General features: G+C 44.4%; 1 protein-coding gene across 9 annotated transcripts in view; it reads left to right on the forward strand.

The window, feature by feature from the left end:
• Positions 1 to 27,762, forward strand: part of APBB2 (amyloid beta precursor protein binding family B member 2) — a 128,552-nt gene that overhangs the window by 85,546 nt on the left and 15,244 nt on the right. The window lies entirely within an intron of this gene.

Here is a 27,762-nt window from a genome sequence, read left to right on the forward strand (position 1 = left end):
TCGTGCTGGTGTTACTTTGTAAAATCCTCCTTTTCATGGTGTATCACTTTTATGCTGTTCTGCTAAACCTCTGTGGAGCAAACTTTTCAGATAAGTTCAGCCAGGTGCACTCACAACATAATTTTGATTCAGATATCTACAACCATCTTTTCAAGTGTGTCCTGTAGTTTGTTTCTCCTGGCTACATGAAAGCCTGACTTCCTGCTGGTCCAAGTCAAATGTGCTATCTATGTTCTAACTCTATTCATGTTTCCACTTCCTTGGTTTGATGGAGAAAAAAAGTTGGATTGAAGGAAAAGTAATGGCTATAAGCCATTACTAAAAATGTGTTGATACAAGAAAATTCCTAAGGGTGTTGCTGAAAACTGAAGTTTGCCCCTGAATCCAACTCCTTCTGAGCTAAGTTCTTCCTTGCCATAGGGAGCTACCATGAATGCATGCTGAAATCCTTCCTGCCCTGGAGCCAGTGTTTCCTTAGCTTTCCTTCATGACTAGTGGTCCTTTGGTAGCACCCTTCTTTATTATGTAACATTGCTGTGGGGACAGGGTTGTGAAGGTGACTTGTTTAAAGTAGAACAGTGAACTGTCTCCCTGCGCCGCTGAGCATTTTGGTGTATCAAAAGCAGGGAGGTCATTCTGACCCTGTACTCAGCACTGGTTAGGCCACACCTTGAGTCCTGTGTCCAGTTCTGGGGCCCTCAGTTTAGGAAAGATGTTGAGTTGCTGGAACGTGTCCAGAGAAGGGCAACAAAGCTGGGGGGAGGCGTTTGAAGCACAAGCCCTGTGAGGAGAGGCTGAGGGAGTTGGGGTTGCTTAGCCTGGAGAGGAGGAGGCTCAGGGGAGACCTTCTTGCTGTCTACAACTACCACTTAAATTTCCAAAAGGAAAGGTGACCCAATTCCATCTTCCTCCATTTTTTTTTCTCTCTTTTTTTTTTTTTTCTTCTATAAATGGCTGATTTTTCATGGCTTTTGTGCTTCCATTGGTGCAGATTATTGAGAGATCTAAGAGGCAAAAATCCAGTTTGAAACGGTGGGAAGTAAAAAGGTTTTAACTTCTTATGAATAAACCATTGCAGTGCTTTGCCTCAGAAAATGAGTGCAGTGCACGTTTCCCTTCAAGTCAGATTTGGTGGTAGCTTGCTTTGGGCAGGAAATAAATAGAGCATCTTCAGGACACCTAAATGTGGTGCAGCTTTACAGAGTAAAGGAAACCAGCTTTGCTTTTCATGAATTTTCTTTTCTTTTCTATTTTAAACATCTGCAGTTCTTTCAAGAGACATGATCTCAAAGGTCTTTTCCAGCCTGGTTCATTCTATTCTATTCTATTCTATTCTATTCTATTCTATTCTATTCTATTCTATTCTATTCTATTCTATTCTATTCTATTCTATTCTATGGAACACAAGCCCTGTGAAGAGAGGATGAGGGAGCTGGGGTTGCTTAGCCTGGAGAAGAGGAGGCTCGGGGGAGACCTTCTTGCTGTCTACAACTACTTGAAGGGAGGTTGTAGCCAGGTGGGGGCTGGTCTCTTCTGCCAGGCAACCAGCACCAGAACAAGAGGACACAATCTTAAGCTGTGCCAGGGGAGGTTTAGGCTCAAGGTTAGGAAGAAATTCTTCACAGAGAGTGATTGCCCATTGGGCAATGTGCTGCCCAGGGAGGTGGTGGAGTCACCGTCATTGGAGGTTTTTAGGAAGAGACTTGATGGGGTGCTTGGTTGCATGGTTTAGTTGATTAGATGGTGTTGGGTGATGGGTTGGATGCGATGATCTTGAAGGTCTTTTCCAACCTGGTTTATTCTATTCTATTCTATTCTATTCTATTCTATTCTATTCTATTCTATTCTATTCTATTCTATTCTATTCTATTCTATTCTATTCTTTTAACATTTCTTTGGAAAATAAACTCCTTCCATTGTGTCACATTTCTCCAGGCTGACTACCTGCTTCTCCTAAAGAAAGAACTTATCACAGAAACGTAGATTTACAGAATGGTTTGGGTTGGAGGGGACCATAAAGACTATCCAATTATAACCCCCCCTGCCATGGGCAGGGTCACCTTCCACACAGATTGCTCAAGGACTCATTCACCCTGGCCTTGAACACCTCCAGGGAGGGGGCATCCACAGCCTCCATGGGCAACCTGTTCCAGTGTCTCTCTACCCTCACTGTAAAGAATTTCTTCCTAATATCCAGTCTAAATCCACTCTCCTCAAGCTTCAATCCATTCCCTCTGATCCTATCCGTACAAAGAGAGGTTTAGGCTGGATGTTAGGTAGAGTCACTGTCCCTGGAGGTGTTCAAGAGGGGATTGGACGTGGCACTTGGTGCCATGGTCTAGTCATGAGGTCTGTGGTGACAGGTTGAACTCGATGATCCTTGAGGTCTTTTCCAACCTTGATGAGACTGTCATACTGTGAAGAAGTTCTTCACAGAAAGGTTGATTGGCCATTGGAATGTGCTGCCCAGGGAGGTGGTGGAGTCACCATCACTGGAGGTGTTTAGGAAGAGACTGGATGGGGCTTTTGGTGCCATGGTTTAGTTGATTAGATGGTGTTGGGTGACAGGTTGGACTCGATGATCTCGAAGGTGTTTTCCACCCTGGTTAATTCTATTCTATTCTATTCTACAAGCCTTTGTAAAAAGTCCCTTTATTGTTGAGCTACTGCATCTCTTTTTTGTGTATACAAAGGCATGCAGTCCTTGGACTCATTCTGTGGAAACTCCTTATTGGAGATGGGTGAGGAAGACCAAAACCATTCACAAGCTGCAAAAGGAACTTTCCCAGCTGTGAGTTTGCCACCATCAGGAAGCTGATAAAATCCTGGTTTCCGAGATGAAGCTCTTCCAGAAGTCATTGCATGTGAATTTTCTTAATTAGCTGCATAGAATCATAGAATGGTCTAGGTTGGGAGGGACCTCTGATGGTCATCCAGTCCAACCCCCTCTGCAGTACCCAGGGGCATGCTCAACTGCATCAGGCTGCCCCAGAGCCCTGTCCAGCCTCACTTTGAACATCTCCAGGGATGGGGTCCCAACCACCTCCCTGGGCAACCTGTTCCAGTGTTCCACCACCCTCATGGTAAAGAACTTGTTCCTAACATCCAATCTAAATCTGCTCTTTTTTATCTTCTGATCCCTGAGCCTGTATAATGAAGTGTGTTGGATTTGCTATGGAAGGCAGAGTTTCAATTTTTAAATACTGTATAAAATGCATATTTTCCTCTATTTTGAGCTATTTAAACCTCACAATAAGGAGGGCCTGCAGATCATTAACTGTTCCACTTGTAGTCATTTATTTGGGGTTGATTTTGCTTTGGAAGATTAAGAGGTTTTCTAATAACACCTGACCAGATGATTTTCTAAGCTATGCTGTAATGAAAGATTGATGAAATACAGGATCTGCTGATGAAAGTTTAATCTGAAGATGTCTCTGCTAACTCACCTGGGGAAGAAACATCTGGGAGGCTGTAATCACTTGCTCCATACATTACACTGTTCCTCTGACCTCTAGAGCCTCTTTTTGGAACAGTTCTGTAGTAAGCAAAAGCTTCTTTGTTTTGTTGCCTTAGACTGTGTGGTGATTTTGTGTTTTAAGAGGTAGCATCCTGTGTTTTCACTTAGGAGACTATGTCTGGGCTTAAGAAAGGCTGGAATGCGAAGTGGTGAGCAAAAGCAAGGTCCCAGAGAGGGGTGCTATGCATGTCTATAATTATGTGTGGGTATAGACTCTGACCTCCTGTGTTTGGGGTGTGTATATATGGGCACAAATGTCCAACAGATCTACGTATCTGCCCAACTTTTTGGCAGGTTTGGTTTCTCAGGTGATACCCTGTGGCTTTTCAAAGTGAAAGCCACTGTACCCTGTGCAGTTGTGCTCTCCTGCTGTACTGAAAACAGAGCCATGGTGATTCATTTAGCTTTATTTGTAAACAAGTCCTTACACTTGATTAGTTTGTTTTCAAGATCAGTAAGGCCATTATCACATGGAGGATTTGTGGTATCACAGTTGTATCAGGTGTCAGTGCTGTGTTTGCTTCCTAACAAGCCACCCATGACGTGGCGTTGTTTGTTGAGTGGTTTGTCTGGGCTTGAAAAGCATGTTGGAAAATGTTAGCTTAGTGAAGCTACAAAAGGTTTGTTCTTTTCACTTGCAAGCTGCAGGACTGTACATTAATCATTCTCCAGGTTGGGTTGTACATTAATCATTCCTCTGGTTGGGTTTTGTCTCCCCTTCTTGACTGCTGGTGCATGCCCTTCGCTTTCTGAGCAGAGAGAGAAGGTAATGGCCCATCAGTTGTGTCAAGCAGTTTCCCTTAATCTGCTTTATCTTCATTGCTCTTTCTCTAATCCAAAGCCCACCTCAAATTTTAAAACCTCTACAGGACTTTAATGGCCTGAAAGACCAGAGTTTCTTCTCTCCTGGTGTTTCCATACCACAACAGTATATTCCATCTGAAAGATTCAGTGGTTTGCTGGGCAGGAAGGCTGTAGGTGGGTTCAGAAGATAGCTTTGATGGGGGTGAGTTTGGAAGTGGTTACTGAACAGTGTGGATGCGTGGCATGTGTCTTTGTTCATCCAGGAGCCACCACATAGTGCGGGATTGCTTTCTCTGGTTTGTGTGTTTTCCTGGCGGAGTGAGGAGGAAGCATGGTTGCTCTTGGTGCAGCAATGCAACGGAGCAGCAGATTCTCTGGTGTGAAGGGTTTCTGATTGTAAACTCTCTGACTAGACAGGGTGCAAGCATTGCACTCCCTCTGCACTATAATGCTCATTTTATCAGATGGTGGTGCTGAAGGTCTCTTCATCTGCTTCTTTGAACTGCAGCTGTGCTTCTGATGCCTAGACTTCAGGGAATAAAATGAGGCTGGAAATCAAAAAGAGGAAAAGGCAGAGAGGACAATTGGCTTGGAGAATGTAGGGCAATGCACGTACCAAAGGTGAGGCTCAAGCTGTCTCAGAAAGGGGGAGCAGACAGCTAAATGGATAGACACCACAAGTCAGATGGACATAACACAGTAAAACTGAAAGAGAAGAAAGTCCTAACAACCAAACATAAATTACCTGAGCTCTCTTATCTCAGGAGCTGGCAGGTCAAGAGCAGGGAAAACTGTTGGGGTGAGGCAAGTGAGAAAATGGGACAAATCTGTGGGAAAAAAAGGAAGAAATTCTGTAAAGAGATGGCTCAGATGCCTCAGGATGTAGGGAATTAAAAATAGTATCTATCTTGCTGTTTCAGCAGCTAAATAGAAGTGGCCTGGTTGCAGAGGTGTTCAACACCTGCACTATTGTTGGCTGGCTTTAGTTTGTTCTCTGTGTGTTCAGTGTCTTTGAAAACCCAATGTCTAAATACAGACTTGGGAACCTTTCTTCAGGCATCCAGGCATAGAAATTTTCATTTGAGCAACAATGCTACAGCAGGTTAAATGTTTTCTATTAAGTTTTGAGTCTGTTAAGCTAAGAGGTGCAGGGGCATATCTGAATGAGAACTGATTTGTTAGAGGACAGAAGAGGGGTGAGTGGGGAGTGTGGAAGTTGTGCTGCACGCTGAGTGCTTGTCTCATGGGGTTATGATCTCTATTTCCTAGCAGTGACTGTGGACTTAGATCTTACCTGGCTTGAGCTCCAGTACACGTCTGTCATTTGGACATGAGATTCTAGGAGGGCTGCCTGGCCTTAATTAGACAAAAGCTGAGAGAAGTAGGGACAATAAATACCAGTTGAGCATGGGTAGAATACATAGAATACATAGAATACATACATAGAATAGAATAGAATACATAGAATAAACCAGGTTGGAAGAGACCTTCAAGATCATCGCGTCCAACCCATCAACCAATCCAACACCACCCAAACAACTAACCCACAGCACCAAGCACCCCGTCAAGTCTTCTCCTAAAAACCTCCAGTGATGGCGACTCCACCACCTCCCCAGGCAGCCCATTCCAATGTGCAATCACTCTTTCTGTATAGAACTTTTTTCTAACATCCAGCCTGAACCTCCCCTGGCACAGCCTGAGACTGTGTCCTCTTGTTCTGGTACTGCTTGCCTGGGAGACGAGTTGGAGCTGTAATTTATCATTCTTCTTTGCAGCAAATGTTTTGTGTGCAAATAACACACCAGGCATCAGGGATGCAGTGTGGCTTATAGCTGCATCCTTCAGGGAGGTGTTTAAGCTCTTCCTGGATTGCCTTCCCTTTGAGGTGATGATTGAATGTGCTCTGAGCCTTTTTCCAGTTCCATGAGAGAAGCTTATCAAGCTCTACAAGATAATAACAAAGGTTCTCTTCTGTGTTAAAGAGACATGGCCAAGAAAGCAGAAAATAAATTAAAACTGAGATGATCTTCACACCTGCTCTGCTGGAAAGGTAACACCCATCAAAGAACATGTAATTCCAGGCTGAACCCTTCAAACTCTGAGACACCATTAATCAATACTGCCTGTTCCCCTCTGTCCCCATAACCTTGGAATAAGGACAAAACACACCCTGAGGAATCATTCAAGGGGGGCATAGGTGAGGTAGGAAGATTTTACTGGCTTTTCTGACCCACATTCTTAGCTGGTTCCTGGTTTTTTTCACACTTCTATGGCAGCTTAGAGAAAATTTGGCCATGGAGCTATAGATGTTTGGTAACCCTTAAGAAGCCTTAACACAGGAACAGTCTCTTGCTTTTCGCCTTTTCACTAAGCCAACTGCATCTAAATATCCTTTTCTGTATATTTTGGCAGCATTTTCCCTTCTCACCAAGAAATGGTTTAGATGATTATTTATACAAAGCTTCCCATTTAAATCCCTAAGCCCTGACATTGCTTGTTTGCAAGTGCAACTTGTTCTGGGAGGAGGTAATGAAACAATACAGCAGTGAAAGGGGAAACCCAGTCAAGCTTACAGAATTAATGTGTTTGCAAGCAGATGTAGTGAAGCGGGTGCAGAGAACTGTAAGTGTGCATTCTCCCTTGGACTAATGAAACTGGTGGGGTTTAGTTTGGGGATTCAGCATGGAAAGACTGGCTGAAGATGCACTGAACAGGCACATTAAGTTGAAATAAGCACCCAGAGTTTTGCACCAGTGAATCATACAGTTATTTTGGTTGGAAATGACCTTTAAGATCATCAAGTCCAACCACTGTCTAACTCTACCAAGTCTGGTGCTAAACCATGGCCCTCAGCACTATACCTATCAGTCTCAAGCTGCAGCAGGGGAGATTTAGGCTGGATGTTAGGAAGAAGTTCTTCATAGAAAGAGTTATTGGCCATTGGAATGTGCTGCCCAGGGAGGTGGTGGAGTCACCATGCCTGGAGGTGTTTAGGAAGAGACTGGATGGGGTGCTTGGTGCCATGGTTTAGTTGATTAGATGGTGTTGGGTGATAGGTTGGACTCGATGATCTCAAAGGTCTTTTCCAACCTGGTTAATTCTATTCTATTCTACTTCTATTCTATGCATCTTTTGTATCAATAGTGGCTTGGGCTGCATCAGGGCAACATCCCTCTGTCCTTTCTGCTTAATGTCACTAATGAAACAGAATCACAGAAACATTCAGATTGGAAAAGACCCTCAGGATCACCACGTCCATCTGATAACCCGATGTGACAGTGAGGGATTTTTCAGTGTGATAGATGGCAATTGTGAGCAGATGAGGTGCTTACAAATGTTGGATTCACCCTTTGATGGCAGCTGAGAGAAAAAGATATGCTTAGAGAGAAAATGTGTCTGTGGAGCTCTAGGGATTTGGTAAGCTTTGAGAAGCTTAAACGCAAGAACAGCAGCTGAGAAGCACAGTAGCAGGAGATTAGTACAAGTGCAGAGAAGTTTCAGGGATCAAGGGAATTGGAAGAAGAGGAGAACTGTAAGGATTTCTGTGGGAGAGGGTACAGAACAGAAAAGCCTGTGAAGGAGAGTTCAGGGTGGTGCTGAGGCATTTGCTTGTAAATAAGTGGAGAAAGTGGTAGGAGGCTTCCCTACTTATTAGGAAAAACAACCAGACAACCATTTCAGATGTGTGCCTTGTTCTGCTGGCCACTTGAGCATGCCAGTGAATGCTTTCTCACCTTCAACAGAACCCTCTCTAAGTATTTTGTTATAGAATGGCTTTACCTTTGTATTTGGTTTTAGGAAATAATGAAAATTATTGCATAAAAATTGTGAATGGTGTCTAGTGTTTCTTCTGGGAGCCTTTTTACATAGCACTTGGAATTGTTGAACCCTAAAGCTTTTAGTTAGGACACACAGTATGGCTAACCCTGGACTACAAATAACCACTGAGATGCAGTCAGGTTGTCTCTCATAATTAAAAAGATGATTGACTGAGTCCCTGAGATAGTCTTTCTACAAATTTGTGCTAGAAAATCTCCAAAATTCCCCAGGATTCCAGCTGTTAAACTCAAAAGCTTTAGGATACAAGTAGAGTAACCAGTGAACTTAAGTGGCTATTGCCAGCATTCCTTGAGAGTAGCCTGAACCACCTATGAAATTGTTTGTGACTCTGCAGAGGGTTCCAGTTTGGAGTGGAAATCTGTCCCCTTCTTCTGTTATTCTTTTCACTGTGTGTTAATCAAGTAGACATTATGTCCACACTGGATTCCTGTATTTAGCTTCTGCTTTAAGTCTGGCTAAACAGTGATGCAGGTGATGCACAGAGCAGCTACTCTCCAGCTCTGTAGCTGTGAAGAGGAAACCTCTCACTCCCAGTCTCTCTGTAATGCTCCTTGTTTTCAACACCTAGTTAGAAGCTTTGGTTTGAATTTGCCTTACTTTGCCTGGCCCTGTGTTTGGGTGCATGCACAATCAATTTTTTCCTCTCAGCAGAGGCTGTGCTAACCAAAAAATCAAAGAATCAGGGAATGTTAGGGGTTAAAAGGAACCACCATATAATGAGATGTGTTAACTGAGAGTCTAACTTCATGGCTGCTGAAGATGAAGGGGGTAAAAGAAAGGCTGGTGCCTTGAGTCAACTCCAGTTGGCTTGGAAAGGTGACAAAACACTGGAACAGGCTGCCCAGAGAGGTTTTGGAGTCTTTTCTGGAGACATTAAAAACCTGCCTGGACACATTCCTGCATGACCTATTCTAGATGATCCTGCTCTGGCAGAGGGGTTGGATTCGATCTCCAGAGGTCCCTTCCAACCCCTAACATTCTATGATTCTGTGATTCTATAGTGTACTGGTAGGTTAGAGCAAGGCAGGATGTTGGTGTATGCCTCTGCTGTGTAAATGTTTATATCCATTTACATGGCCAGCAGGAGCAGGGAAGTCATTGTGCCCCTGTACCCAGCACTGGCTAGACCACACCTTGAGTACTGTGCCCAGTTCTGGGCCCCTCAGTTTAAGAAGGACATTGAGACACTTGAACGTGTCCAGAGAAGGGCAACGAGGCTGGGGAGAGGCCTTGAGCACAGCCCTGTGAGGAGAGGCTGAGGGAGCTGGGGTTGCTTAGCCTGGAGAAGAGGAGGCTCAGAGGAGACCTTCTTGCTCTCTACAACTACCTGAGGGGTGGTTGTAGCCAGGAGGGAGTTGGTCTCTTCTCTTAAGCAACCAGCACCAGAACAAGGGGACACAGTCTCAAGCTGCACCAGGGGAAGTTTAGGCTGGAGGTGAGGAGAAAGTTCTTCACTGAGAGAGTTGTTAGCCATTGGAATGTGCTGCCCAGGGAGGTGGTGGAGTCACCATCCCTGGAGGTGTTCAAAAGGAGATTGGACGTGGCACTTGGTGCCATGGTCTAGTTAATGAGGTCTGTGGTGACAGGTTGGACTTGATGATCTTTGAGGTCTCTTCCAACCTTGGTGATACTGTGATTCTGTGATTCTCACCTTTGCAGCAGTGTTGTGCTCAGTGTCAACAGAACTTGTGACATGTCTACATATTTGTAGACCACTGAAGGCCTTCTGGAGTTTGGTATATGATCCAGTAAAATAAGGCCCAGATTTTGTTCTTTGTCTCTGTGCAAGCACAGTCTGCCTGTGCCTGAACTTGCCTGAACTGCACTGGTCTAATAATTTGCAGTGTGCCTTTAAAATATAAAAGGATGCTCTTGCTGTTGACCCACCAACTCAATTATTTAAATACCACATCTGCCTTAGGATCCTTTTTCCTCTTTCCTACTGGCTGATTGCAATTCAAATATTTATATGCAGTCCCATCTCTATGTAAATTCTAGCATATACTGTCTTAACCATTACAGACATTTAGAAAGCATTTTCATTTCAGGCTTTTAATTCTGAGAATGGTGTGTTGGCTTGTTTCCTAACATGAGCTCCACTAGGGAAAGGGGCCTTGGTCTGTGGTATTCAGCCAAGAACCTGTCTTCTGGGTAGCTTTTACTGACATGTGGTGGTGTTTGGGGTGATGCTGTAGCTGCAGAATGTAGAACTTCTCAGTAGCTCAGGCTGGAAGGTTTCAGCCCGGGTCATGATGACCTGTCCTCTGCAACTGCAGACAATCTCATAGCTGTGAAGGTCCTTCTTCAGGCAAGCTGATCCCAGCTGCCATTCAGATTGCTAAGGGTGTATTGAATTGCTTTTGCTTTGTAGCTGTGGATCATCAGTCTTTCTTCATTGATAAGTTTATTTTCAGCCTGCTCCTTTTGGTGATGTCCAAAGAATCTAAATAACTTTGCATGTGTATCTCCAACAATTCAGATAAGCATTTAAGATGAAAAGTACCCACAGCCACAAGAAAACAGAGGCACTAAGGAAGATTCTTTCTTTGGTTCAGGGTGGACATTGTGTGCATTTTAATAGGAAAATTACTTTTCATCTCTGCTGTGGCTCAGCTACCATCAGGAACATAATGAGGTGAATTAGACTAAGCAAACCAAGAAATTGCTCCTGCAATTCATTTATGAAGTACATGCATGGCTTCAAGAGCTAAGCTCAGCTCAAAAAACAAATAGAGCTCTTCTGGGATATTGCCAATCCAGGTATTCATAAATGGTTTATTCATTTTGTCACTTCTGAGCCTTTAGGGTTCAAAGTAGTATCTCAACCTTTCTTCATCCGTCCATGGGTGCTGGAAAGTTGTTTTACGGTGTGTATGGAGAGTCTCATATACCTGTCTGAATCCTGGGTTTAAGCTTTTGGAAATGTTTCCTCACTCATCCCATATCTTCTCCCCTCTCTTTTTGAAGATAATAATAAGAGATTTTAAATAAGATAGCAGATTGGGCATTGCTGTGGCTGCTTGATAATTTATAATGTAAGTAGATGATCACAATGGTGGGAGGGCAGGAACAGTTTAGAGTGCTGCAGGTGCATGAGCTGGGATACAAACCTGCTTCTGCTTTTATCTCAAGTGAAGAACTGCAAGTTTGCAGGTCAGAAAGTGTGAGGCAGCAGTGTGAATGGGGCTGCTAGGGCCAGCTACCTCTTCAACCACAAAAACACACTATTAGGCTCACAATGTGAATGTTGCCACTATATCATTATTGTTTTCTTTCAAACTGAGACTGAATTCAGGTTCCTTGGTGATAACCTTATTTTCTTGTTGCCCCATTTTCTTCTGTATGTGCTAAAGTCCTTGCACATGCTCAGGATGAGCATTAGGATCTCAGCAGACTGTTCCTTCAGTCTAAGCCCCAGCTCTGCTGGTGTTACCAGGGCAGTGTGTGATGGGATAGTTGGTATTTTGCTCTGAGGCAAACAGCTTTTTGCCGTGCATGTGAATATTTGATCAGTTTGGGGAGAACACCATCCCTCCCCAGTGCTTGGAGTAGAAGCTAATTTCATTTACTTGGCTGCCCTGCTGTTCACTGGCAGTTTAACCAGGGAGCTGGGACATCATCACTGCTGAGTGTGTGGAGATCAGCCCAGATTCTTTACCGTGTTAGGTATCCACTCCCTGGTGATGAGCTTGGCTGAACTTATCTCCAGTGAGGAGCGCAGCAGCTTGGGGCATGTGTTGATCTGTTAGAGGATAGGAGACCTCTGCAGAGGGACCTTGACAGGCTGGACAGATGGGCAGAGTCCAAGGCCATGAGATTCAACACATCTAAATGCTGGGTTCTACACATTGGCCACAACAACCCCATGCAGTGCCACAGGCTGGGGTCAGAGTGGATGGAGAGCAGCCAGGCAGAAAGGGACCTGGGGGTACTGGTTGATAGTAGGCAGAACATGAGCCTGCAGTGTGCCCAGGTGGCCAAGAAGGCCAATGGCATCCTGGCCTGTATCAGGAACAGTGTGGCCAGCAGGAGCAGGGAGGTCATTCTGACCCTGTACTCAGCAGTGCTTAGACCACATCTTGAGTCCTGTGTCCAGTTCTGGGCCCCTCAGTTTAGGAAAGATGTTGAATTGCTGGAACGTGTCCAGAAAAGGGCAACAAAGCTGGGGAGGGGTTTGGAGCACAGCACTGTGAGGAGAGGCTGAGGGAGCTGGGGTTGCTTAGCCTGGAGAAGAGGAGGCTCAGGGGAGACCTTATTGTTCTCTACAACTGCCTGAAGGGAGGTTGTAGCCAGGTGGGGGTTGGTCTCTTCTCTTAAGCAACCAGCACCAGAACAAGAGGACACAGTCTCAATCTGTGCCAGGGGAGGTTTAGGCTGGATGTTAGGAAGAAGTTCTTCCCAGAAAGAGAGATTGGCCATTGGAATGGGCTGCCCAGGGAGGTGGTGGAGTCACCATCACTGGAGGAATTTAAGAAGAGACTGGCTGGGGTGCTTGGTACCATGGTTTAGTTGATTAGATGGTGTTGGGTGATGGGTTGGACTTGACAATCTTGAAGGTCTTTTCCAACCTGGTCTATTCTATTCTGTTCTGTTCTATTCGATTCGATTCTATTCTATTCCCCATCTGAGGACCCCTGAGAGGGCAGCATATGGTTGCTGGGAGAGGCTGGGACAACACATGTTGTATTCATACACCAGGTGTGCCCCAAAACACCCCAGCTGCCTAGAATTTGGCACTTTCGGCAATGCAGGAGTTGAATCTGTTGGGTCTTGTGAGCTGAGAGCTCTCTTGGGTAGTTTTCACCTTGCCAGGGTGATGGTTTCTTGTGATGTTTTGGTCAGTCTGAATTTGAACCATTGCTTGCTGCAAGCTCCTTTCTTTTGCAGCCCACAGGTAAATTGCAGTACAAAGATCCCTCTGGTCTGGTGAGCTGGCTGGCAGTGGGAAATGGGACTGGGTGCAGTGTCTGTGCTCTGGGAGTTTACTCATGGCAGCAGTTGTTGCTGGGGGGGCCTGGCAGCCAAACCCAGCAGACAGTGCCAAGTCCTGCAGCTTCTGTGAGTGGTCTCAAAACTGAAGTTATTGATGATTAATCATTAAAACACAGCTCATGAAAGACTTCTGTGAGTTTCACCTTTAACTTTCAGAACACCAATATTTGGCCAAATAAACTTTAAGTACACCACCCCCCAGAGCCTATACCTAGCATTTTAAATTCATGTTAGCTTTCACATTTTGGGGTGAGATAGAGCATTGGTAAAGCTAAGTTCTTCCAGAACAACAAAACACAAGAGGTGGTTGTGATTACTACAAATGGTGTATGCACAAATGGGAACACATTGAGCCCAAATTCTTCTCCCTGTTCAGAAACTGCCTGCTGGCCAAGCACTGGGCGACTTTCCCCTTGCTGGTGGCAGAGGTAGATCTGTTGCCCTTGCCATAGACAGCAACTGGAAGCCACAAAGTTAGAGGAGCAGAGAGCGTGAGAGAAGGGCAGGGGAAGCTGAAATGCTTGTGCTAGACAACAGCCAGAATGTTTCTGTCTAGCCATGTTGTTATTGCACAGGCAGTAAGTGCTGCATGTGCCCCCTAGCAAAATATCACAACCAACAGAGGAGTAGAATTCAGGCCCAGTTCATTTACTGGATAGCCAGCTAAAACCGCAAAGACTGGGACAGAGTTCTAATTCTAGTTATTTTTACAGGTTTCCAAAGTTCTGCTGAATCTCTTTTCTTGTACTGAAGGGAGGTTCAGGAAAGAGTAGCTCTCTCCCAGAAACTGTTCCAGCATATTAGAAACAGCAAAGTTTGGCTTCTGTCCTTAGAATCCTTTTAAGTCGGAGTGTGACATTGTTCTCACAAGCGCTGTCACAGCCAGCTGGATGTCTACCATATCCTGTTGTATGCTGCTTACTGGGAATGAAACAAGAGAACAGCAACAGGGAGGGGAGCTGTCACAGTTATCAGATTAATCCTGCCTTCATTTGCAAGTTTAAGCAAGTTGTGTAGAACACATTTGGAACCTGGATTAAAAACGCAGCGCAGGGGTATCTTGCAGCATGTACCTAGTTTCTGGTGCTGTTTTGCTTGCCCATAAAATTCCCCTTTCCTTCCACTTCAAGTGAGCTCCACACTTGTAGCAAGACTTTCAGAAATTTGTTTGCTTCGGTGCAATATGGCCTTGAATTTGTGTTAGCATTGGGCATCCAGCTCATCCAACAAAGAAAGTCTTGGATCTGTTTTTTTTCTTAGGCATCATCAACAGATTTGTTTATTAAATTCCAGTCTGTTACTCTGGTGGAAATGAGTGGAAAGCTCTCAGGATGGCACAGGTTGTTACTTGAGTGTAGTCCTGCCAAACCTTGTTGATGATACATAGGAAGATAGGAAGAAACCTCACTAGACTCTCAGGATATATTTAGGCAGTGAACAAACATCCTGCTCCCAGTGCATCTGTGTGGCTAGTAGTAACTGCCAGCAAACTGTTGTTAAAGCTTTTCAACCCCTCAGATCTGGTAGTGGAGCTACCCATGATCACAGTCTGTCCCCTCCTTTCACTCAGGTTGAGCTCAGCTAGTTTAAGAGGCTGGATGCTGGACATCTGCAGTGTGATTCCATGAGGAGTGAGTCCTTTGGATGGAGAAAGGGGGCATGCAGGGTGATAACCTGTGTCCTCATGCTGCTGCAGTTGTTCCTTGTTTGGAATTTGCCCCCTTCCGGTCCTCCCCTGCATCCAGGAGGAGACATGTGCAAGGATGTGGGTGGATGGGATTTAAGCCCTGCCATGTTTTGAGTGCAGCCCCTGGGAAAGTGGCTTTTTATTGCTGGTTGAGCACGTTTGAGGGGGAGTTCTGCCGAGTAAGTACCAGAGCTCCAGGAGCATCGTGTGTGCTGTCACCTCCAGTGTAAGCAGCACCTGTAAATTAGATTCCCTGTTATTGCATGTGTCAGTTCTGGAAAATCAAATTGTCTGGTGTGTTTGTTTTTACAGCTCAGGGATAAATCTCACTTGTAGCATAAGCAGGTATAATTTCATTGAAGTCAAGGCAGTTGTACTTCTGTCTGAATCCGTGGGCTTGGCTCTAAATCCTCGCTGCCTTTTAAAGAGCCTTTCTGCGTCTGTTGCATTCAGTTCAGAGTCACGCTGCGAAAGCTTTGCACTGCTTTGGGAAAAGCGGGAGGGGAAGACTCCCTGTGCACTTCAGCTTTCCATGAAAGATTGCTTCTGTCACAGCAGATTAATCTTGGAAGTTTACAGGCTAGAAACCCAAGGCGTAGCAGCGAAGATTGGCTCCAGGGGGAGGAGAAGGACCTCTTGTGCGGGGCAGAGCGCACAAGGATGGGAAAGGAGGCAAAGACACACCCCTGATGGAGCGGTGCCTTCCGGGGAGCGGTACCCACTCCTCACAGCTGGAGCCCGCAAACACAAGCGTGCACAGTCCGTGAGGAGAGTGGGAGCTGGCAGGATGTGCTTCAACTCGATGCAAAATGAATGAGCTGCTGTTCTCGGGGGTGTTCGGTCCCCGCCATTGAAGTGCGAGTGAGTACAGGGCTACATCGAGTGCACTCCGCATCAGCTGGTGCCTAGATACACACTAACGAAGACGGGGACCGGGCAAAGCTTGAGCTGGGTGTTTGTGTGTAACGTGCTTGGCATTCAGTTCCTGTTCGCTGCAATAGAAAGGTAAGAAACTTGGAAAGTGACAAGAAAAAAACAACCTCAGCCAGCCCCCTAGGCAACGGTCTCAGGTTAGGAGCAGCCTTTGTGTTGAGCTGTGTTTTCAAAGCTCTGGTCCATTAGTTTAAAGCTTCTGTGTGCATGCCTGCAAGGCAAATTACAGCTCCGAGGGTGACAAAGACAAGTCAGATTTCTTTTCTCCAAGAGCTGACACTTAACAACCTTCAGGAGAGCAGTGTAGCAGAAATGCTGGACTGTGTGCTGGGCGGTAAGTATTTGATGCTCTTCTCCCTCTGCTTTATCCCTTCTGATGTTGCTCATTTGAGCAGTAAGCCAGCTGATGGATTCTGATGATGAATAGTGTTGGGGAACTGTGTTCAGCTTGGAATTACACATTCCTAAACGGTCTGCATTTTGACCAGCCTGATTCTGTAGAGGATGACCATGAATTGTTTTCACTAGTAATGCTGCTTTGATGAATAGAAAGATGCTGTACTTACAAACAGCAGAAACCTCACTTACTGAAGAGAAGAAACCTCTCTGTGTTACACAGTGCCTGTACAATTGTTTATGTGTCATTCCCAGCTAACTTCTAGCTAGCTACCCTGGGCTTTCTTCTTTCCATCCAGAACTGACAGTGGAGGTGGTTGTGGAAATTAAATCAACACAATCTACAAAGATTGTGTTGGGATACATACATGTTGGATAGATGGATGGATGAATGGATGGATAGATAGATAGATAGATAGATATTTAGTTGAAGTGAAAGGGTTGATGGCTTTTTTGACAGCAGAGGAAACTTCATGATTTAAATGCAATATACTGCCTCAAAGTCTCTGTACTTGCTCAATCCTCTCTGTATTCATAGAGGATTTGCAGCAGGAGAAATGTCATTGATTTGTTAATTGATATATAGCTTTGATTCCTCATTATTCTGGGTGCAGAGAGGAGGGGAGGGAGGCAAGCACATTCATCTTTGTCTTTAAACTCAGCAGCTTCACACTTAAATTAGGTTTCCCACATGTTATGGGACCTCACTGCTCTTCCTGTTCTGTGCAGTAATTTTTGCTTTCTTAAAGGATATTAAACATTGCTGAATCTTGGATCTCTAGCAGGGAAATACATGAAGTGTTTTATCTCTTAAAACTATGGCTTTAATTATGTTTTTGTAGCTGTTGCCTTGCAGTTAATGTAATTATAACAACTTACGAGTGAGGAAGAGGATATTATTTAGCCCTCAGTAGAAACTAACTTGCTTATTTTGACAAGGAGTTAAAAGAGAGAAAGCAATGAGGTTTTATTATGTGATACCAGTTAGAATTTTACTTTATTTTTTTTTTTTTAAGTACAGGTTAATTTTCCCTTCTCCAACAGTGGATGTATGTTAATAAACAACCCTATCTCTGACAATACGGTGAACACTCACCAATTTGGAATACAGATGAGAATCAAACTGTGCAAATTAGTATTTTAGGTAAATAAGATGTCTGTTGAAGGTCCATGATGTTTTTTGTTTGGTTACAGTTTGTTTGGTATCCTGCTGAGCAAGGCTTTCTGGTTTGCCATTTGGAGTTTTCTCTGTTTTGTGATGTGAAATAAAACTCTGTTACTGGGGACCAAAATTCTGATCCAGCGGATATTAGAGTTCCCGAGTTGATTCAACTGCTCTGTGTGGCTTTAATTTGTGTTAGAGTACAGACTTTGCTCCAGTGTAGTTTGAGGTAGGCTAAACTAACCTTATTCTCTGACTGAAGTTAATTCAGGTCAAAAACTGAAATGTAACAATTGTAAATCAAGGAATATCAAGTCAGTAAAGATGCATTTGGTTTACTTTTCTTCTATTAGGAAATAAGTGGCTGCCCCTGAATTTGGGTTGGAATCTGCCAAAGGAAACAACATCCTCAGCTGTTGTTGTAGTATTTTGAGATTATATTAAAGCCTGCTCTGTATGTTTTAAGAAGTTTTCAAATTGTAAATATCTTCATGGCTGAATGTAAGAATTCCTGAAAACAATGACAACAGAAAACCTCACATCCAGCTGATCCATCTAAGATGGATCTAGTGATCTAGTCTAGTGACCTGGGGAAAAGGTGGCCTGCCATTCAAAGTTAGGATAGGATAGGATAGGATAGGATAGGATAGGATAGGATAGAATAGAAAGGAATAGGAATAGGAATAGGAATAGGAATAGGAATAGGAATAGGAATAGGAATAGGAATAGGAATAGGAATAGGATAGAACAGAATAGAATAGAATAGACCAGGTTGGAAGAGACCTTCGACATCATTGTGTCCAACCTATCATCCAACACCACCTAATCAACTAAACCATGCAACCAAGCACCCTATCAAGTCTCCTCCTAAACACCTCCAATGAAGTTCTTCTCATGCTTCCAGAAATTAACATTTCCTAAGGAGAGGGGAACAGTCTGCACTGGGTTATGAAAGATGCTTCTGACTTACATCAAGAGAGGGCATGGCCTGGGCTAGCTGTGTGCTTCAGGGAGCTGTAGGTGCACCCACTCTTTCATCTCAGGTCTTCAGCCATTCTCATTTAGTGTGTGCAGATGAGGGAAACCCTGAAGAAATGGTGAAGTGAGCTGAGGTTGCTTATTTATGGAGAGAACTTGAGGAATGACAAGGAAGCAGCTTGCCTGTCAGATACCAATGTGATGTCTGGCACCTAGATTTTCAGTGGGACTTCCCAAAGGCTCTGGTCTCAAGGACACGATTTAGTCTTTACAAAATGTGGATTCATACAATGTGTCAGGCTCAAGGTTTGGTTTTATTTGTATAATAGCATTCCAACTAGATTATAGTAGCCTTCATAATATATGATAAGCAACAGAAGGCTAGATCAAGCCATCAATTTTTAAGCAGAAGTCCTCTTTGCCACTGGTGGAGAATTGCTTAAAAATTGATGGCACAATCTGGCCTCCAGTGAACAGGGGATTGCTGCAGAAAGTGTTAAGTTGTACTTCTGTGGTTAGTTTTAGGCTATGCTTTTAAAAAATGTTCATAGGTCTTGAACAGAAATTTCAACCCACCACAACTTCCACTCAGGCTCTGTCCTGGTGGTGGAAGGGACCCAGAAACTCAAGGCCAGTCTGGTGGAATAGTCCAATACTTGTTGGAAGACCAAAAGCTTAAGGACTATTGCCTTTCAGTGAAATCAGTGAAGGACATCATTATTGTCTAAGCAAGAGAGAGGCTTCCAAGTGCACCAAAATGAAGGCTCTTTATTTGTTCATGTTATGTTGTTGAGGTGCAAGTACACATTACATAAACATTTTGCTTCATTAAGTGCTTCTAGACTTCATAATTACAAATTAGAAACCAGAGTAGGATCTCTTCTGTACCTCAGAGGATTTGCCTGGGCAAGTACTTAAAGCTGTAATAAAGACAAAAGGCTCATACCATGCATCATTATTTTTAATCAAGTCAGTCATTAAAAAGCAAAGACATTTCATCTGGTTCTTATCTCTTGGGAACAGACATGGTCAGAGCTGCTGCTGCTGCTGGGAGCAGTCCCACTTGAAAATGTTTAAGGATTTTGGAGGTTGGAAGGTAGATCTCTGTACTTGCTCAGGGTGTAGGTAGCCTTATTTTTCTGGTCTGATGAAGAAAAAAGACAACTGGGGAAGGTGCAGTTAGCCAGACTCCAGGGGAAGCTACAGGAATGAAGAGATGTGAAGTGTTGACCTCTTCACCCCGTTATCTGACTGTGTCAGTCACAAAAATGGTTAGGTTGTAGACTGATTAACTTTGCCAGCTACAGGGAGTAGACTCCTAATGCTCTCCAAGGCTTGTGTGCAGTGTGGTGCCCCACTCAAACATGAGCTGAGCATGGAATCACCCCTTAATCCTTAAATACCTTATTGGAGAGGCCAACAAGAACAAAACCTGTTGGGTTTGTTGGTGTGATCTCTCCATCACACTATAGTCTTACAGTGAGCCTTGCTGAAGTAGAGGCCACAAGAGTAGCAACTGTGGAGTATTTGGAGTCCAGGATGTCTGTCCCAGATACTGGGATGGATGGGCATGTGGTGGACCTGAGCTGCCAGGGTTCTTGGGCATGTTGTTTCCCCCCAGCATTGGGCCAGGCCCATGGGCTGGCTGTGTAAGCACAGTGTTGCTGTGTCCATCTGCACAGCAAGCCTCTGTCCCGTGGGTTGAGTTGTTTCTTGGCCTTTTCCCCTCAGAAATGAGTCTCAAACCCTGTGTAGCAGCCCTGACACAGTTTTCAGGGTATTGTCTTCCCACATTGTTGGCATGCACTGCCTTGACTCCTTTTAACAAGGTCAGGATATGTCGAGCACCACACCAAAGCCCTGGCACAGCTGCTCTTGCAGCATTCCTGGCACGTAAAAGCCAGCAGCTAAATGTGCCATTTGAAGTGAAACTTTCCATGTCTGCTTTTTAGCCTTGAAGTGAATCTTTAAGTATTTATTTATTGACGTTTGAAGGTAAATCATTCAACAGTATTCAAGCTGCCTGGATGAGAAGAGAATACAGGCAAATAGTCTTTTGTGTGAAAATAATCCATGAATTAGAAGGCACTGTGTGGGGAGATTCTGAGTTAACTGGAAAGCTGTCATTAACTGGTGAGAAGCAGGATGCAGCCCCCTTTGATCCATGTGCTGCTCATGGTGTGGGAGTCCCCCAGCTCACCACAAAGGGAAGTCCAGCAGCCCAACTGCTTGCCTTTTTCTCCCACCTTCCTGAATTTCCTCCTGTGCTCTTTTCTTTGTCTGTGCTGGCAGCTGCAGTAGTGGTTGTTCTGCACAGTTGTATCTTGCATAATGATAGGGGAATTAACAGATCTCCTTTTAAGAGGTTGCACCAGCAGGTCATGTTTTGTATCTAATTATGCTGTGTTCAAAATCTGATAGATCCAAGATATATCTTCCCTTTTTTCTTTTGCTTTTTTTTATTACCCTCCCCAGTCCATTGTGTCTAAATTGCTGGAAGGTTTTTTTCCAATATTAAGCTTTTTGTGAGAGATAATCTTTATTTGTCCACTTCATATAAAGTCAATGATTAATGCATGAAGAAAATGATATATATTTTGCTTCTCATGTTACTTAGAAACTTTGTGTTTTCTGGGAAAGGAAAATGAATGCTACTTTTTCAATTCTGATTTTTCAAATTGGCACTGAAATGTAGCATCAAGGCCCATTTAAGCCAGAAAAACTTGCAATATTTGCTGTATTGAGATCTAATTTTTGCTTGGGGAGATCCACACAGATGACCGCTGGATATTGAGAAGGAGAAACTCCCAGCTCACTGCATGGAAGGAAGTGGAGCAGAGTCAGTCCTGTGTTGTTTCTTCTTTCTCACACTTCTATTTGAAAAATTCTGGGAATCACCATTACATTTCTAAATATGGATCTTCTTTCCAACCTGGCTGCTTCCACAGAATCCTAGAACAGCCCAGGTTGGAAGGAACATCAGAAGTCCATACAATCCTACCTTTCATGAGGAAATGAGATTGTCTAGCTCCCTGTCCAACCAGTCACAACTTGAAAACCTCCTGTGACAGGAACTCTACCGTGTCCCTGGACAGATTGCTTCAGTGAATTATTTTCCTTCATAAGGAGCCACATGGAGGTTACCAGGGACAAAAGGTACAAGCTGCACCAGGAGAGGTTTCACCTCAACAGGAGAAAAAAATTAAACCTCTAGCTGTATGGATCCACGTGTGACTTAACGATCCATATACACATTTACTTGCAACCTGCCTTTAGAAAGCTTCTTCATTCCAGATCTACTTCCCAACCCATTTCTAAGCAACAGCTCAATCCCTGTAAGATTTGCAGTCTTGCTGAAGTGAGACCTCTAATGGGAACTGGATCCCTTCCCTTCAGCATGCTCTGTGTTTAATCCTGCCCTTACTACTTGAGATGAGATGATTTTTCCATTCCTTTTTCCATTCCTTTTTTCTCAGCCTCACTTACAAACTGCGACCCACATCTTTGTGCACGGGGCATGAACCTTGCTTGGATGCTCACTGAAGATGAGCCCTTCTTAAAGGAGGGGAGTTACCAGGTGCATGCATGAGGAAGGATTGGGAGAGCAGGACTAAGCAGCTCTCTTCTGGAGGGTCGCTGTACATTGCATAAAGTGGTGGCCTCTTTTGGAGGAGGGGTAGGCAGAAGCAGACAGCAACCCACCTCATTCCCCAGCACAGCTCACCCTTTGTGGGAAAGTCACACAGAACTGTGTTCTTTCTTCACATGATAGCTCCAGAAGTGTGCATGTATCTGTGAACTCACACTGCTGGTGTATGTTGATGGCTGGCATGACCTAGAAAGCAGCCAGCTGTGGTGGGTGCTGGGGACCCACAGTGAGCCCTCCCTGGAGCTTGGGCAGGGCAGACAGAGCAGCTCTGTGAGCTGCCCCCGGCCAGGAGTGCTTGTGTGTATTGACTCATATTAGTGCCCCTCTTGTGCCAAGATAACAATTAAGTCCTTTAGCAAGTGCAGAGCAACAGGTGTAGTGCTCTAACAGACATCACTTCTTTGGCAGATTTCATGACATACTGGATGTGTTGAGGGACCACAAAGTATTTATGCAATGCAAGAGCTGAGATGAGGGGAGAATTACTGTGATAAGAATAGAGATCAGGCCCATAACAAGCAATATATTTTCAGTCATTCAAGGAACTTAGCTACCTCTCATGAAGTTCACAAAAGAGGTTAAATACATTGAGAAGTACAAGACACTCAAACTCATCCTGTTACACTCACTGTGCCTCTCCTACCTGCCTTCACCTTAGGGAAAGGGGTGTTGGTTAAGTCATACCAAGAGTTAGTGGCTTCTGAAGTGCTTCAGGAGTGAAGGTGTGCAGTGATGTTGTGTGTCCTGACCTCAGCCAGCGCTCATCTGAAGTTGTTCCCCAGGCAGTCACTTCTTCGGGGTGCAGCTTTCAGTGACCTTGAGGCATGAGCTTTTGGAACAGACATTTCAAAATCTTCTTATGATCTTTGTACTCTTTCCCTTTAACAACATAACTTTTCACAGCCTGCAGAATTATTCTTGTTTGTTTTGTCATTGCCTGGTTTGAGAAGTGTTCCTTTGGAAGCAGGTGGGTTCATGCACTTTCTATGGCTATTTATGCTTTCTGCCTACTACTTCCTGGACTCCTGTGTGGTATTTTAAGCTTCATTACCTCCTAGTGTTGATATGTCTGTGCTGCTTCTTCCAAGTTCAGCTGATGCCTGTTGGCTTCATTGCATGTTTCCAAAAATACAAACTTCAGAGCAAAAGGATTAAGCCAAAGTTAAGCGTCCAAAGGAAACAGTGGCAGTATGCTTCGATACGCTCAGCTACAGACCACAAACCTTGAATGTACAGCAGTTCCCTCAGCTACTCTGTCTCATATGCTGGAGCTCTGTCTGAGTGCTTTCTAACTTGCTCTTTCTGTTTCTTTATGCTTCCTTGGATTCAGAGAGAGGTAAATGATTTTTATTTCTACATTCTCATGTTTATCCTTTTCTGGCATGCACCAAACAATGTTGTATCAGATTGCTTGTCTCAGTGAACAGAAGCTGAACTTCAATCAGTCAATTTGTCTCTCTCTGTCACCATTTCACCTTGCTGTTAACAGTATTGTCAAGTTGATGTTTCCTCTTGATTGGGTGGTTTGTGGTGGTTGTGTTTTCCAGGTCACAAAGCCAAACTGTTCTAGTATTAAGAACAGTATAAAATCAGGTGATGATAAAATCCTGTTGGTTTTTATAGTTGCTCCTGGTGTTTGGGCTTGATACTTAAATGTTGGTCTCTGCAAACTGAACTGCAAGAAGTGTATTAAAGTCCATTGATAAACATATTAAAATGAACTAAATGTATTAAAATGCATTAAATGTCCTAAAATCCCACCTCTCATTAAAAACAATTAAAACTCCGTGGTGCTGACAGCAGGGGATTTAAGAGCTGTGTTGAGGGAGAGAGGTGGAAGCAGGATAAATTCTATCAGCGTTTTACCTCCTCTCTGTGGTGTTTGTTTTGGATCTGGCTGGGTTGGTTGCTTGTCTTTTGAGTTGGAAAAAGTTGTCCCCAGTCTGTCTGATTTGTTTGGATGTACAAAGGGATCGTTGGGGATTCTCTACAATGCGTCCCGGTTCATGGGAGCACAGACAGTAAGGCATTGTAGTCAGGTGCTTTGCAGCACAAGGGCTGCTCCACTCCAAAGGCTCTCACTGATAGAACTCAGATGAGATTTGGGGGGGGCTGTTTGTTCTTTTAAATTGCAGGGACTTGAAAGTGGGGCTGAGCAGAAGGAATGTGGTTTAGACATGCAGACCATTCCTCGTGTTTGCTTTGTGGAATATAATGAGAACAGTTTCCAGGCTTGGCTGGGTTTTAATCAATTCTTTAGGCAGTGTTGGCCTAGGGAAATGTTTGAACTTTCTTGCTGATGGCTTTGCAATCTAATGTGGGTTTCATGCGTGTGGGAAGCGAGGATCCTCCCAGACTACCACTGGCAAAAGTGTGCTGCAAGCAGATTCGTGGCTAGTGTCTGTGAGTGATTGCTGTCTTCTCTGTCTGAACAGTAAGGAACAAAAGAGAGAACCAGGAAGCACTGCTTAAAAAATAAATCACACTGAGAGATTAACTCTGCCAGGGTAGTCTGTCAGCTTCAGTTAAGTCTGTAGTAGTGCTTTGAGCATCCCAGCCTGATGCATTTCTTTATTAAATCTTTAAATATTCCTTATAAACAAAGGCCCACGTCTTCCAATTAGATCTGCAAGATAGAAGCATTGTCAAAAATAGCTAAATACTTATTTGTCAAAATCAAATTTACAGGATCTGCTGCAGAGAGGCTGTTCAGAGGTTCTCATTCATTTACTTGAAGGAAGTCCAGCATTTATCAAAAATACTGCACAGGCCATCTTGAGGAGTTGAACCACCACTTTGCAGTGCTACAAAGGAGAAGCAGCAACTGCAGTAGCCTTGACAACCTACCTCATTTGTGTGCTTTGCCTTGAAAACTGCTGTGCAGGGCAGGAAAGCAGCCCCCAGCCTGCCCATGGTTCATAATTGCTGAGAAGCAATTAAAAGCCAGAAAAAAGTCACCATGAAAAATTTTCAGCAATAGTCATTGGTCAAGGAGTTGTTGTAAGATTTGCTCCCAAAGTGCAGTCTTTAAGCTCACTTACAAAACAAGCTGTAAAGCTGCTTGGCTTTTCCCCTTGCATCTGACTGGCTGTGTGAGCCCCACCTGCCTCTGAGCACCAGCTGAGTAGCTGTTGCTCAACTGGCAGCTGGGGCCCCCTTGTACTGCCAGCACACAGTGTGGGATCCTGCATGCTCCAGTGGAGGTGATCTGTGCCCCAGGTACCCTCTTCCCAGTGCCCTGCCACCTCAGGGAGGTAGCTGAATCCCCATCCCTGGAGGTGTTTAAAAGCCACAGAGATGTGGTGCTGAGGGCCATGGTTTAGCACCAGATTTGGCAGAGGTAGATGATGGTTGGGCTTGTTGATCTTAAAGGTCTTCTCACAACTGTGAAACAGTTACAGACTCGTAGAATCATAGGATGGTCCACGCTGGAAGGGACCTCCAAAGGTCATCCAGTCCAACCTCCCTGCAGTCAGCAGGGACATCCTCAACTAGATCAGGTTGCCCAGAGCCCTGTCAAGCCTCACCTTGTGTATCTCCAGGGAAGGGGCCTCAATCACCTCCCTGGGCAACCTGTTCCAGTGTTCCACTACCCTCACAGTGAAGAACTTCTTCCTGACATCCAATCTAAATCTGCCCTTCTCTAGTTTGAAGCCATTGCCCCTTGGTCTGTCACCACAATTCTGTAGTTAGACATGACTCCATGTAATCTATTGCCCTTTGCAGGGGTCAAATGTAGCCCTTGGTAGCAGAAAGGGTTATTACTTGTGACATCTAAGGGCCATCCTTCTGGCTTGGGAGGCAGCAGTGGCAAGGCTGATGGGAGTCCCATCTTCTCCTCACAAGAGGAGGGTGGTGGCCAGTGTTGAGATGTGGGAAGTGCATCTGGGGGAACAGCTTCATGAGGATCAGGCTGCAGCAAGGAAATTGGAGGGAAAGTCATGCAGATGCTTTCAGGCTTGTAAGAGCTGTGCTGGGTATCAGACCTACCAGCTCTGTGAGGGCTTGAACACATTTTGGAAGCACACAGAACTGTGGCAGTGATAAGACATCAAAGCAAAACTGGCAGGCTGTGTCTGTTAGGGCTGCCAGATTAAAGCCTCTGAGCATCACACAAAGTAGCCAGAGCTCCTCCTTGAGAGTCAGCAAGTGAGGTTGTTAAGCAGTGAAGCAAACAGCCTTTCAGCAGGGGATAATTTGCCCTACAAACTTTATGCATGAATTAGGAAAAACAAGCTGCACTCTGTCAAGGCCAGAGCATTTGAGGAGAATTTAATAAATGCAGAGTTGTGTGAGAAACTGATATAGGAGAAGTGTCCCAAAAATCTCTGCTTGGGAGGGCATCTTAACCTGTGGGATCAGTAGTTAATGACCAGGGTAAAGTTGGTGGTGGCCAAGTCTCCCAGTCTGGCTTGTAGATGACAAGCAGCCACAGTTCAGGAGCTCTGTGGGGTGGAGCACTGGGAAGGAAGAAAAATTGCAAGGTTTTCATACATTTTTAGGGTTGACAGCAACTGTCAGAAACACAGGGGAAATTCTTTCTCTCCCACATCTCTTCCAGCTCTGAGCACCGAGGAGTGGGAAGTGTGTGATTAACTGCACCATGACTACTGGGGACAAATGGGAAGAACTCATGGGAGTAGCTCTTTTTCTTCCTCCTCCTGCAGGATTTGGTTCCAAAGTGTTGATGTAGTCATCTGGCAAAGGGGCTGTGGGTTTCCCTTGAAGGGTGTGGAAGCAGTGTTTTCATTCCCTGTCTGTCTGGTATCTGGTAGGTGAAGTAGAAGTGGAAAGGTCCCCAGTAAATCAAACAAATTTTGCAGCTTGTGTGAATGCTGCATGTTTCTTCTAGTTCAGGTTTCTTGCCTTTCAGGGTTTTCTCCCTAACTTTGCAAACTTCTTGACATGACCCTAATAAAAAGGCAAGAACTGAACAGGGTCCTAGATTTCATTTCAGCCACAAATCCTTCCCCTTTCTCCTGTGTGAAAGCAGGCTCAAACACTGTGAATTGCTAATCCAGAAGGTTTGCCCTGCACATGACTGCAGGCTTTCTTGCACTTCAGTTTCTCAGCTATTTGTGATGCTGGAATATCTGTGTGTCATGGAGAAGCCCCATCAGAACATGGTCTTGTTGGTGTTATATTTATCCACTTTTCTTCTCATGTGCCTTCTCTCCCTTCTCTTGCTTTTCTGCCTCCTCTGCTCATTTCCTCTGCTCCCATGGATGTTCATATTTCACTGGTGAATGGTAGCCTCCTGCCAGGTGCCTTCTGACCCTGGGGGTTGCTCTCTCCTATTTTCTTGCTGCTTTCACAAATCACTTCTCAGCTGTTAGCAGGAAAGCAAAGTGAAACCTGAGGGCTGTAGATTCAGGAGATGGTTTTCCCACAGCCCACCAGTGTGTGCTCTGTGACCCCCACAGTGGCAGGAGTCTGGAGGGTCACACCAGTGCATAGAAATCAACTCCGGGCCATTCTGGGTGAATTTCAATCCATTTTCAGCCAAGCCCAGGGGATACAATTTTCTGGTTCAAGGATTCTTGTTACAATTTGTAATACATAAATCTGTAAAGCCATTTACATTCTCCTGCATGTGTATCATTTTAATACAGTTGTTTTAAATAGCAGCAATTTGATTTTGATGGATGGGTTGGGAAAAAAAATACACATATAAAATTGTATTTCAGACTTCAAGGCTAGAGTGTTGGGGGCTTTTAACCAAAGGAGGGGGGAGAGGGGTTGATGCAGTTCTACACTGCTTTGAAGAAATAAGTGAATGGTGAGAAGGTAATGGAGGATGTGCA

The sequence above is a fragment of the Dryobates pubescens genome, chromosome 1, assembly GCF_014839835.1.
Source record: "Dryobates pubescens isolate bDryPub1 chromosome 1, bDryPub1.pri, whole genome shotgun sequence".
Classification (NCBI taxonomy): domain Eukaryota; kingdom Metazoa; phylum Chordata; class Aves; order Piciformes; family Picidae; genus Dryobates; species Dryobates pubescens.